This window comes from Sminthopsis crassicaudata, chromosome 1, assembly GCF_048593235.1.
Source record: "Sminthopsis crassicaudata isolate SCR6 chromosome 1, ASM4859323v1, whole genome shotgun sequence".
Classification (NCBI taxonomy): Eukaryota; Metazoa; Chordata; class Mammalia; order Dasyuromorphia; family Dasyuridae; genus Sminthopsis; species Sminthopsis crassicaudata.
Genome location: NC_133617.1, coordinates 504,376,224 through 504,389,687, shown reverse-complemented (window position 1 = coordinate 504,389,687; position 13,464 = coordinate 504,376,224). Strand labels below are relative to the sequence as shown.

The 13,464-nt window shown below is 33.3% G+C and overlaps 1 non-coding gene across 1 annotated transcript; it reads left to right on the top strand.

The window, feature by feature from the left end:
- Window positions 1-4,702: 4,702 nt before the first annotated feature.
- LOC141552397 (U6atac minor spliceosomal RNA) lies at window positions 4,703-4,833 on the top strand. Its single transcript, XR_012485190.1, has one exon. It is a non-coding gene; the product is annotated as a U6atac minor spliceosomal RNA (small nuclear RNA).
- The last annotated feature ends 8,631 nt before the right edge of the window (window positions 4,834-13,464 follow it).

The following is a 13,464-nucleotide window of genomic DNA, read 5'->3' as shown; positions in this document are numbered from 1 at the left end:
ATGTCTGAGACTGAATTTGAATTCAGTTCTTCCTGACTCCAGGCCAAGTGTACCATTCTCTGTGCCAACCGCTGCCTACATACATCTAAATGAGTACATTTTGACGCCACTTTGAGATACAGATTTCTTTGAGGGTATTGATAGTCTTACTTTTCTGTCTTTGTGGCCATAGCATCTAACCCAGTGCCTATATACAATAAGTACCTAATAAATACTTATTGCTTGATTATTCATTTGATTGCAGTGATTTCCATGATGAGTTTGCTTTTCTGGGTAATTTCTAGAGTAATTAATACCTCTTTTGTAATTAAAATATTAGAGAGGCAGAATAGCATAATTGAAAACATGCTCTACTTAGTGTCAAAGAAACTTGTATTTCAATCTCATGTTATACATTTATTAGTCAGTTCACTATAAGTGTCACTCAATATTTTTAATTCTTAGTTTTCTGATTTGCAAAATGAAGATAAAAATAATTCCAAAACTTAACTCATAGATTTATTGTGAAGAGAATACTTTGTCAGCAGTATTATTATTGATGAGTCCTTTTGTTTGTGTTCAATCTTCATGATCTCATGTAGGGTTTTCTTGGCAAAGATAATGGAGTTTTTTGCCATTTCCTTTTCTAAGGAAATTTCATTTTACAGATGAAGAAACTAAAGCAAACAGGGATAAGTGACTTGACCAGGGTCACACAGCTATTAAGTGTCTTAGGTTTGATTGAACTCTAGAAGATGAGTCTTCCTAATTCTCAGCCCAATATTCTATCTATTTATACCACTTAATTATCTTTGTCAAGGGTTCAGGGCTGCATCAATGTTAATTATTTCTTCCTTCTTTGAATTTATTTCATAATGTGATAGAATTTAGTGAGAAATTTTATCAAGACCCCCAAAACCAAAATTATGAATCTTGTCTTTTTAATAGTGGACAATGCACTTTAAGGCAAATTTCAAATCTAACCAAGAGTTTCTTCTTGACTTAAAAATGAGGTGAAAATTAAATTGTACAGTAGCAAATCTCATTTTCTTGAGTAGATTAGAAAAATAAAACAGTATGAGAATAGGGTAAAAATCCCACCAAATCTGGAGTTAGAAGATTTGGGCCCAGGTCTTGGCTCTGACACTTTCTAGTTATTTTAATTTTTTTTATTTTATTTTATTTTTTTTTTTTTTTGAGGCTGGGGTTAAGTGACTTGCCCAGGGTCACACAGCTAGGAAGTGTTAAGTGTCTGAGATCAGATTTGAACTCAGGTCCTCCTGAATTCAAGGCTGGTGCTCTATCCACTGCATCCACCTAGCTGCCCCACCTTTCATTTTTTAAGTCCTTGTTTTCCCATTAGGTAGTTCAGGATATCTGTACTACCTATCTCACTTGTTGTGAGGAAAGTATTTCAAAATAAAATTTAAGACACTATATAAAAATGAATTATACTCAATCAACAAATGTTGATTGAGGCCCTACCAGTTGTCCAGCCTTGTAGTGTTCTGTGAAGCATATAAGAGGAAAAGAAGATGATGTCTCTATCTTTAAGGGTTGTAAAATTATAGTCTAGTTCAGAGTGAGTTAGAAACAGTCTGAGACTAGTTAAGTACTCAGTGATAGAAGAATTTTGGAAAGGGGATGTGCTTTTGATTCTTCCAGGTAGACGAAGTCTGAGAGAACAACCTTGTGTTTTTAACTTCCAGTCTTTCTCAATCTAGCAGGCACCCTATTCTTGCTGTCTTGTCGCTTCTCTACAATTCCTCATATCTAAAATGCTCTAAGTCAGATTTTTCCCGTTTTCTATCTAATTGGTATTCTTTATTGGTGACTGAAGGTTGGAGGTGGGGAAACTAATCAGATTAAATGAGCAGGAAATCTCTTCTTCCTTTCAACATATAGATAACCTTGATTCTGGAGCAGCTTTGATTTAACATCCTGCTTGAAACTGCTCATCTTGACATTATAGTCAGTGGGCTTCCCTAGAATCCTTTCCTGAATATAATGGGATCATAGCATATGCAAAATACTTTGCAAACTTTAATGTGATAACTAGCTATTATTGTCCTTGTTACTATTATTTCTTTGTGGCTTGGGTCTCCCTTTTGGTGCTTCACTGCAGTTTTGCAGTTCAGCCACATGATTTCCCTTAAAAATGCCAAATAAAAGAGCTTGTGACTCTCAGCACCTTTTGCCTGGCTTTTCTGATTTTTTTTCTGAAAAGTGTCTTAAGTCCTGATGATAGAATCTGATAGGAAGGTTTTTTATATAATACTTATTCCTCAAAGAATATGGGATTTCATTAATTTGGTGCCCCCTCTAATGGTACAGATCACCAACCCATTACAAATCACAGCTGAACATAAAAAAGCATATTATCCTAGTTAGTTAAATGATTAAAATGGTTAAAAATTTAACCCAGGCATAATGGCAATATAGGCCTTTGCAGATTTTCAGTAGCTATTGCCAGACTTGTGCTTTTGTATTTTTTTTGTTTTGTATTTTTCTTGTTGCTCCAATGCTTCCAATGCTCTCTCATTGAATTTTAGAATAATTTGCTTGCCCTGGTGCCCATTTCTGTACCCAGCCTGTACCTAGAAGTCTTAAGGAAAAGTCATTTTCTCTAACTCAGATAGGTAGGAGAGCTGGGGACCTGAATGTAGAGAAGTCTGATAGTCTCAAAGGCTACTTAGGCTAACTTTGCACATGCCAGCTGGTTGGAGCTCATATATACACATATATACATACTCTGAGACCCACCCTCTGTAGAGGTCTTAAGTAGTCTTACCTTGCCATGACTGTCAGAAATCCCAGTCATGTCTCTAAGGTTAAATTTTCCTATAAAATCTATTTATGGGCTATCCCATCGCTGCTACCTTTGAGCCAGACCACCACAGCACTCTGCCTTGTGGTTATTCCCCCCATGCCACATAGCGTCTCTCCTAACTCCACTATGCTTCCCAACCCCACTTCTTACAGCTAACTCTTTTAGGGTACTAAATCCCTTTCAGGACTATATAACTTATTGAAGTCTATTTGAAACTGGCTTATTAGCTAGATGAAAAGAGTTATCCTTTAGTTTGATAGTTCGAAAAGAACACTCTCATGGAGAATACTAAGAACATTTCTCTGATTAAGTTTAAAGCATTGAGAGGTATTGTAGGGTCTAAATGAGGTGATGGATATAAAGCACTGGCAAAACTTAAAGTGCTATATCAATGTCAATTATTATTGTTGCTAATGTTTTGTCATTATAATTCTTATTACACTGTTCTGAAGTCTACAGTGATGAAGACATTTCCAAAAACCACCTACTGTACTTCTTCTGGCTCATGCAATATTTTTACATTAATATGGGGATTTACTGGCAAATATTTAACAACTAAACTGAGGAATAGGGTAAATACAAAAACTTTTAAGCTTTATCTACTTTATTAACACATTTTCAAATCTAGATAATTGGACAAAAACAATCAAGCTTGGATTTATAGATTTCTGAAGTAAAAATGCTCATAACAAAAATTTAACTAGTTAGAATTACTCTAGCACACTATTAAAAATTATTATCTTGTATGGTATTATTTTTATGATATTGCTAGCAAGTTTGTCAGATTTTCACATAATATGATCCTTTAAGAGCCAACACTTCCTGTATATATCTTATTTGTACAGGTATTTCCATTTAGTCTTCTCTATTCGATTCTGAGTATCTTGAGGAAAGAAGCTTTTTTTGTCTTTCTAGGTATATCCAAAGCTTAGTATAGTGCCTAGCATATAGTTGGCACATAATGTTGTGCCACGGTTCCCTTTTATTGTCCTGATTCAGTTTCCCTAAATTGTCCTGACTCAGTTTCCCTAAATTGTTCTGCCTTGGTTTCCCTGAATTGTTCTGCCTCAGTTCCTAATTGTTCTGGTGAATCCTGCAACACCACCCCTCCCTCCTAATCATGATGATTCAGATAAGGAGAAAGACCTTCTATCTTAGACATCATCAGAATGTTGGATGCCTCTTCCCATTCCAATTTATCAGAATGTTGGGTGCCTCTCCCCATTCTGTAATCCTAATTTATCAGATATCCCCTATGCCTCCCCCCACCCTGTCAGAACCAGATCCATAGTCCTGTTCCCACTCTCAGCACCCTGATTCTGCCCTGACTCGGTCTACCCCTGTATCTCAGCACGTGTATATATATGTTATTGAGAACTCATATTGTTTGCTGGATTCTTGGAGAAGATAGTCCCATTCAGGTCTGGGACAAAACCATGGATCCATCTGGTCCCCAGTAAATCTCTCACTTCCAAATAAAATATTATAACCCTGTAATCTCTATCTTGCCTCAGTTTCTCTGGCATTACAATAATAAATGCTTACTGACTGACAGAATCAAGATCTTTAAAAAAACTTTTCAACAGACTAACATCATGGACCAATTCCAACAAAATGTAATTTAAAGGCAATATACTTAGGTTAAAAAAAAATAAAAGATTAGACACATAAAAAAGATTTGGAGGATTTTAGTAAACTTCAAGTACGATATAAGGCATTAGTGTAATGTGAAAGTCAAAAAGTTTATTTGCATCAAGAGAGAGATGGCTTCCAGGAATAAGGAGGTAATACTCTTTTGTGCTTATCCCTGGTCCAAACTCCTCTGAAGTATTATATTTAGTTTGGGTCAACACATTTTAAGAACTTTGAGTAAATGGAGTTTCCAAAGGAGTGGTATTATATGAAAGAAGAAAAGGTTAGTACTTCCCTTGATAAAAATGGAAGAGGTCCTAACAGCCTTTACAACGAATATATGAGTAAGGCATTGCCACCTAAAGGAGTGCAATTGTATGATAAAGGTACTTAAAAGTCCATGTCATTTGAATTTCAATGGAAAGAACTGAGTATGTTTTGCCTTTAGAAGATAGGATTCAGGTAGGATGACCTGACCAATGCTTTCAATTATGTTAAGATTTGTCACATGAAGTATGGATTGATAGATAAGAATTTTCTATTTGTTCCTAAAGGTAGAAGAAACAGTGTATAAAAGTTGCAAACTGTTGTGATCAGAATTATTTAAAAATGAAAAAGGTTTGCCTTAAGAAGTAGGAGATAAACCTTCCTTGTAGGTCATTGTAGGTCATCAAGCAAAGACCACTTCCTAAGCATCTGGTGGCTTATTACTAAATAAACTGTGAGTAGGATTAGTCTCAAAAGTTCTTTCTGACTCTGAGATTCTATTTTGTAAAATTGCAGAAATGAAATATGAAATGAGGTATGAAAAATTCAGTCAAAGCATGAATTTAGAATCAAATGAACAACAAAAAAGGTACTGGAGTTTCTTTTTGTTTAATGTTTTAGCTGATTTCAACTATGCTATTTGCTTTAGGGGTTTATATGGGGACAGCAAATGGAATTCAGTCAAACTAATTTGTGTGTATTGAGAATCTGGTTTACAGGGCTGTTGGTTTTTACATAAAGAAAATTTGAAACCAACTTACCTAATTTGAGTTGACTGTCAGTAGTCAGAATTACGGAATTTTTTAAGCGGGGAATGGTGGTAGATTTTTATTTGTTTTGTTTCTGTTTTTTGCTTTTGTTTCATTTTCCAATACCAGGGCAGAGGTTGACATAAGTCTAAATGAGAATACTATGTGAGTTGAATCCAGAAGGGTTCAATATACATTATAGTTGTGTCTCTTTGTAAACAGATAAAATCTCAGCAACATTTATTTTCAGGAGTTTGGGGAAGAGTGAAAGCTACTGATCTGCTTTATTGGTAAGACACTAGAACCTTGCTATCTTCTGTTTGGGTAGCTGCCCACCTTTCCAAGAAAGCAACCCTCAACTATTATTCTCAAAATAACCCTAAATCACTCTGCAAGTATACTTTTATGGTTCATTCCTTCTCATAGTTCTTTGTCAAATAAAATCTTATCAATCCTGCAAACAACAAGATTTCCCCAATATTATTTCTGTTATATTTTGAAAAACTTTTTAACCAAATACAATAACATTGAAAACAGGGAAATGTATAAGAACATAAATTGATTATTCAGTTACTGTGTTCTTACTCTAGAATTTGAGCATTCAACATTTAAACTTTGTTTCTTTTTTTGTTGTTGTTATTTTGAATTTAACAAATGTCAAGAAACATGAGTTCTGCCACATCTATAGAGGAATAGGAAAAGAGAATTGTACTTAAATCATGAATCTCAATTACATACAATTTGCATTTTTAAAAAGAATAAAATAAATTCAATATTAAAATTTCAAAGCTGTCCTCATATCTGTGCTTCTTTCTGCACTTCTTTTCTATTTTCTTCTTTACATTTAAAAAAGTGCTTCAATCATTCTCTTTTTTAACCCTTTTCCTTTGTTTATGGCATCTCTATCACAAAACATACTCTTCCAAATGTCACCCCTTAATCCCATTTAGAAACAAATGTTTTAAAAAATAAGTACAACCAAGAAAGACCACATATTTACCATACCCAAATTATAATTATACACAGACACATATAAATATATATATATATATATATATGATGTTAATTATAACCCGCACCTCAAGCCCTTCACTGTTAAGCAGTAGGTAGTCATCATCAATCAGATGGAGTCATGATTTTCCCGTATTTCTAAGAAATTATTTTTAATCTGATCTGGAAATGTTTGTGTGTATGTGTATATGTGTACACATACTCATATATATATATATATTAACATAATGGAAAAAGTGCTTTTTCTTTCAGGTAGAAAACAAAAGGGATAATAAGGATTAGTACTTTATTTTACTTATTCCCTATCTCAAAAATATTTTCCCTGAACGACTTGGGAAGGCTTTTTTTTTTTTTTTCACTAGAATTACAAATTAAATACTGAAAAGAATCTTCCTTTTTTAATATGAAAGCTTTAGAGTCTGTGGAAAATTAAACCTGTTACTTCTTGACCATGTTCATGGGGAAATAGAGGGTAGTATACACAGTAAAAATTGCTGCATTAGAGAAATAACAGAGTTAAAGTGTTTTCAAGTATATTATCTCATCTTTCCTCCTGACATCTCTAAAAGGTAGAGAGAAAAATAGTTGTCATCCCCATTGTACAGTTAGAAAAACTGGAATATTGAACAACTTCCTCACTCATAGAATCAAAGAACATCAGACTCAGAAAGGCTCTTTGAGTTCATCTAATCCAAAACCCTTAATTTTACAAATAAAAAAATCAAAGCCTAGAGAAGATTAAGATCAAGATCACATAGAATGAAAAATACAAAGGATTGTGGCTTAGCTATAATACCAGACCTAAAACTATATTATAAAGTAGCAGTCATCAAAACCATTTGGTACTGGCTAAGAAATAAAGGTTCAGTAGAATAGATTAGATATACACAACATAATAATCAAGGCTTATAATAATCTAGTACTTGATAACTCCCCTCAAAAAAAAAAAAAAAAACCCAGCTTCTAGAATAAGATCTCACTATTTCACAAAAATTTCTGAGAAAACTAAAAAACAATGTTAAAAACTCAGCATAGACCTACCTCTCACACCCCATGCCAAAATAAGGTCACAATGGGTATATTTGGGCATAAAGTATGAGGTTATAAGCAAACTTGGAGAGCAAGGTATAATTTACCTATCAGATCTTTGGAAAAGGGAGAAATTTATGATCAAAGAAGAACTAGAGAAAACTATGAAAGGCAAAATGGACAACTTTGAATACATTAAGTTAAAAGCTTTTTGCACAAACAAAACCAACAGAAACAATATTAAAAAGGAAGTACAAATCTGGGGGGAAATTCTACAGCCAATATTTCTGATAAGGATCTCATTTCTAAAATATATAAAGAACTATGTCAAATTTATAAGAATATAAGTCATTCCCTCATTCATAAATGGTCAAATGATATGAACAATTTTTAGATAATGAAATTAAAGTCATCTATAGTCATATGAAAAAATGCTCTAAATCATGAAGGTATTGGAATTTTTCTACCTAAAAATTATGAACAAGCTGATTTAGAAAGGCTTGGAAAGATTTACATAAACTGATATTGAGCAAAACAAGTAGAACCAGGAATATATTATACACAATAATAAAGAATGTGTGATAATCAATTATGAAAGAGTTGGTTCTTTTAAATGATTGTGATCCCAAGCAATCCCAATAGACGTTGGATAGAAAATGTCATCTGCATCCAAAAAAAGAACTATGGAGATTAAATGTAAATCAACACAAGCTATGTACACTTCTTTCTGTTTTGTTTTTTTCCTCTCCCATAGTTTTTCCTTTGTTCCTGATTTTTCTATCCCAACATGATTCATAAAACAATGTATATTAAAAATAAATAAAAAGGGAAAAAAATCACATAGAATGTCAATGACAAAAAGCAAAGTGGATAGAGCACTGGCCCTAGAGTCACAAGGACCTAAATTCAAATCCCCCCTCAGACACTTAACATTTCCCAACTGTGTGACCCCAAGGTAAGTCACTTAACTCCAATTGCTTCACAAAAGAAAAAGAAAAAAAAAGAAAAGAAAGAAAAAGAAAATTAATGACAGAAGCAATAGCACAATCCAGACCTCTTGAGTAACAGACCAGCGTTCCTTCCAGTTCAACCAATTTTTCAATAGTTTTTTTGTATATTGTTGCATTTATGTTATTTTTACTTTTCAGGTCAACTTTCACTCTGGGGGCCTATTGGGGGATATAATTATCTTTTTCTGGGTAGATGCTATAATAATCTTGTTTTTTTCTAGACATCAAACTGGATAAAACAGGGTCAGCTCTAAACCTAGTACACTTAGATTCCCAGCACCTGCTTACCACAGTGCCTGGCACATATAAGGTGCTTTAGAAATGTTTATAGATTAGCTGATTTAGTGATTATTTTGCCCTGAATTTGTGAGTTCTGAATAACAGCCAGTTGTCTTGAAGAGCACATAGTGTTATCAGGATATCAATCAGGTAATCAACAAGTATTTGTAAAGAGATTCTCTTTTATATAATTATGTACTATTAAGTCCCTCATTTATTATCAGACTTATCATATTTGGGGTTACTCAGAAAAAAATTTCTGACTAATAATAACAACTAATTCTTAGAAACAGCTAAGTGGCATTGTGGATGGAGTCCCTGATGTCATAAAAACCTAAATTCAAATTGAGCTTCAGGTAGTTTCTAATTGTGTTATTCCAAACAAATCACATAACTTGTCAGTTTCTTCAACTGCAAAATAGGGGTAACAATAGCCCCCAACTCTAAGACATATTATAAGGATCAAATGAGATAATATTTGTAAAGCACTCTTTGCAACAGTTGTTTAATGTTTGTTCCTTTAAGTAGTTATTCAAGTTTGAAGATTTACATACATTTTTCATTTGAACTTCACAATTACCCTGCAGGGAATGCACTATACATATTATCTGCCCTATTTTGCCAATTAGGAAAATGAGATTAAGGGAAATTGTGATTTATTTGCACAGTTAATAAATGTCAGATTAACTCTGTTATTTCCTTTTAAATTTTATTTATTGAACTAAATACAAAATAAGAAAAAATAAAATAGAAAAAAGACAGAAAAAGAAAATTTAAAATAAAATTTCAGCAGAACATCAGGGAGGTTACAAAATGGAAACCAATAAATTTCCATTTCAAGAAACCATATATAATAATAAAATAAATTATATTCATGAGTGTCCATCTTTTCTTTGTTTCCTTATAAGTTATTCTTTTGTTCTGTTGTGTACTTTTTTACTTTATCCTTTTTTTCCCCTTTCATCTTCCCTCACCTCTCCCAAGCACAGATATATAGATATATATATCTATATATCTGTACACACACCTAAGAACCACATATACATTATACATGTATATATAGACCTACATGCATTCATACCCACATATATTCACATATCTATATGAACATGTATCTATATATACATATACATAGATCTATATGCATACATACCACATATAACCAAACACATATATAACATATGTATAATTTGTCCCCATTGAGTTCCTTGAAATTAATCTTTGATATTGCTCTTACATGTTAAATTTTCTATTAAGTTTCAGTTTGGTTCAAAGTCCTCAAAAATCTGCAAGTTCATTGAATGTCTTTCTTTTCATTCGATATTATGAATAATTTTTCCATATATGATATTTTTGGCTTCAGGTTTAGTTCTTTTGATTGATGGAATATAATATTCCAGGACCTTTAGTCTTTTATTATGGCTACTGAAGAGTTCTAATTCTAATTGTACTTCTAGCATATTTAAGTTTTTTTGCGTGTTTCTTGCAAAACTTCCCTTTTGATCTGAGGGTTTTGAAATTTGGCAATAATGTTCCTATGTATTTTCCACAAAGGATTTCTTTGAGATGGTGATCTGTGATTTTTTTCTATTTCTACTTTCCCCTCCTGTTCTATCTCCTAAGGGCAATTTTCTTGGATTATTTCTAACATTATTGTGTCAAGGCTTTTTTTGGTCACAGCTTTTAGGTAGTTCATTTATTTTTATAGTTTTTCTTTTTGATCTGTTCTATAGATGTTTGCTTTTCTTAAAAGATATTTTACTTTCTGTACTTTTTTTTTTCATTCTTTCTATTCTGTTTTGTTATTTCTTGGTCTCTTATATCTTCCCCTTGCCAAATTCTAATTTCCAAAGAATTTTTTCTTTCAAAATCTGGATCTACTCTTCTAGTTGATTAATATTTTCCCCCATAATATTGTTTTTCTTGGATGGTTTTTAATTCTCTTTTTTAGTTTTTCCTCAACCTCTCTCATTTGATTTTTAAAGTCTTTTCTGGGTTCTTCTATAAATTCTGGGTAGATAGCCATTTAATATTACTCTTTGGGATAGAAGAGGCTTTTTTTTTACTTCGCCATTCTCCTCTGAAGATGAACCCTGCCCTTCCCTATTCCCATAGTAAATTTCTATAGTTTAATTCTTTCTTCTTGACTTGTTCCTGGGGAAATGACACCATCATTAGTTTCACTTACTCTCTCCCCTCTGAAATGGAACTGAAAATCAAGAATCCCTGCTCCTGCAAGTGACCATGGACAGCACCATCCCTGTCCCACTGTTTCTACACTACTGAATGTGCTAGTTAACTGCATCTATGCAGCACAGCTGGGCCTGGAGTTCCTAATCGGCAGAGGTTCCCTCTGTCATCCTTGACTAAGACCCCCATTCTCTAAGCTGTCCAAGAGTAAAAGTTCCTAGATGATTGAGTCATATACACACAAACTTTTAGTACTATTTAATAACTGCCTATCCTAACTGGTAGCTTAGTCCATTTCTCAGATTACTAAGCCTTTTGAATATCGACTTTCTAACCCTATGTACTGTCATAGAAAATAGATTCCAAACATCATATCATAAAAGGGGAAAATTACAAAGTACAAATTCTTTAAACATAGTAAAGAAATCAACATGGATATTTCTGAAGTCAAAATACCTAGATACAAATTCCTGCTCCATTGCTTTTTTTTTTTTTTTTTTTTTTTTTTTTGCTGAGGCAATTGGGATTAAGTGACTTGCTCAGGGTCACACAGCTAGGAAGTGTTAAGTGTCTGGAGCCAAATTTGAACTCAGGTCTTCCTGACTCCAGGGCTGGTGCTCTATTCACTGCACCAACTAGCTGCCTCTTGGAGCCCTTTATTTTCAAGCAATGATAGCTAGTGAACAAGCTGATATATTGCTAAAGTTTAGGTATGAGGGCTATCCCACAGCCATAGTCACTACCATTACCACCAGTCTAAGCTTTCAGTTAGACAACTAAGGGGGACACTGCTGCCTTCCTTAGATGTCTAACTTGCTAGAAGTGGTCCTTAAACTTTTTAAATAGGGGGCCAGTTCACTGTCCCTCAGACTGTTGGAGGGCTGGACTACAGTAAAAACAAAAGGTCACACTCTGTCTCCACCCCTCAGCCCATTTGCCATAACCCAGGGGCCACATAAATGTCCTCAGTGGGCCACATCTGGCCCATGGGCTGCACTTTAAGAACCCCTGCTTCTAGAGTCTGTGAGGAGTCCCCAATTGAGGAGTTAAAAAAAAAAAAAAATACAAGGACTAGAACTAAACAGGATGAGAGGATGATCTCCTCTAAGTCTTATCTGGTTTCTTTTGTTTCCTCTAAAATCCTCTTTTATAGGAAGTCTTTCCCAATCCCTCTTAATTCTAGTGCCTTCCTTTTGTTAATTATTTTCTATTTGTCCCATTTATAATTTCCTTTGGGTATATTTGCTTGCCTGTGGTAACTCTCATTAGATTGTAAGCTCCTTGAGGCTATGTTATGAGTATTATTGGTAGTCATCTTAAAATGGAGCAACCTTTTAATCAAGATTTAAGTACCTCTGTATCTTGTTTCCCTCATCTCCTATTTAGCACAGCTTTCACTTCAGTTTTATTGAAGAAAATAACTTCTATTTTTCAATAATTTGGGCCTCCACCTCCTTCATTCACCCTTTGAACATTCAGTGGTTTGACAGTTGTCAAGGTTAACAGTAAGCACTAAAAATAATAATAATAACAATAGAAATAAGCACTTACATGAACTGATGCAAATTGAAATGAGCAGAACTAGATCATAAATAGTATGAACAATACAATATCCAAGAAAATTCTGAAGGATTTATGATGAAAAATGCTATTCACCTCCAGAGAAAGAACTGGTAGAATCTGAATGCAGATTAAGGCATACTTATTTTTTAACTTTATGTTTCTTGGGTTTTTTTTTTGGTCTGTTTTCTTTTGCAATATGGCTAATTTGAGGATGTTTTGCAAAACTGAATGCGTATAATCTATATCAAAGTGCTTGCCTTCTTAAAGAGGGAGAAAGAGGGGAGGAAAGATATTTGAAAATGAAAAAATGATCAAAAAGAGTATTTTACATGTCATTGAGAAAAATAAAATATCATTTTTTTAAATTTACAGAGACACTTCTCAAAAAACTGGTTAACTGTGCTAACTAGCATGTATGTACCTAGAATTTCTAGAAGATAAGCAAGATTACAATAATGGTTTAGCTAAATCAGCATGAATTTCAATAATTTCTCCCTTTTGGAGTTAAGCATAAACATTGTACAGCACCAAGATCACAGTTTTATTGTTCTTCTGCTGCATCCTCCTAATCACTTCTGCTTGTATCAAATCAATTCACAAAAATGTTAGTGCTGTATGTTACAATAGGAAACAAATGTAATATAAACATAAATATTATAAATTCATAATCCAGGCTTTTTGTCAATATCATAAAAGTTGGATAAATCTGCTTCTTTTACAACATGACTAATCTAGAAATATGATTAACATGATTGCTTATGTATAACCTGTATCAGATTGCTTGCTGTCTTGGGAAGAGAGATCAGAAGAGAAAGAAGAAAATGTGGAACTCAAAATCTTACTAAAAAAATGAATATTGAAAACTATATTTACATTTAATTGGAAAAATATTATTTACATTAAATAAAAACAAATAAAAGTTGAT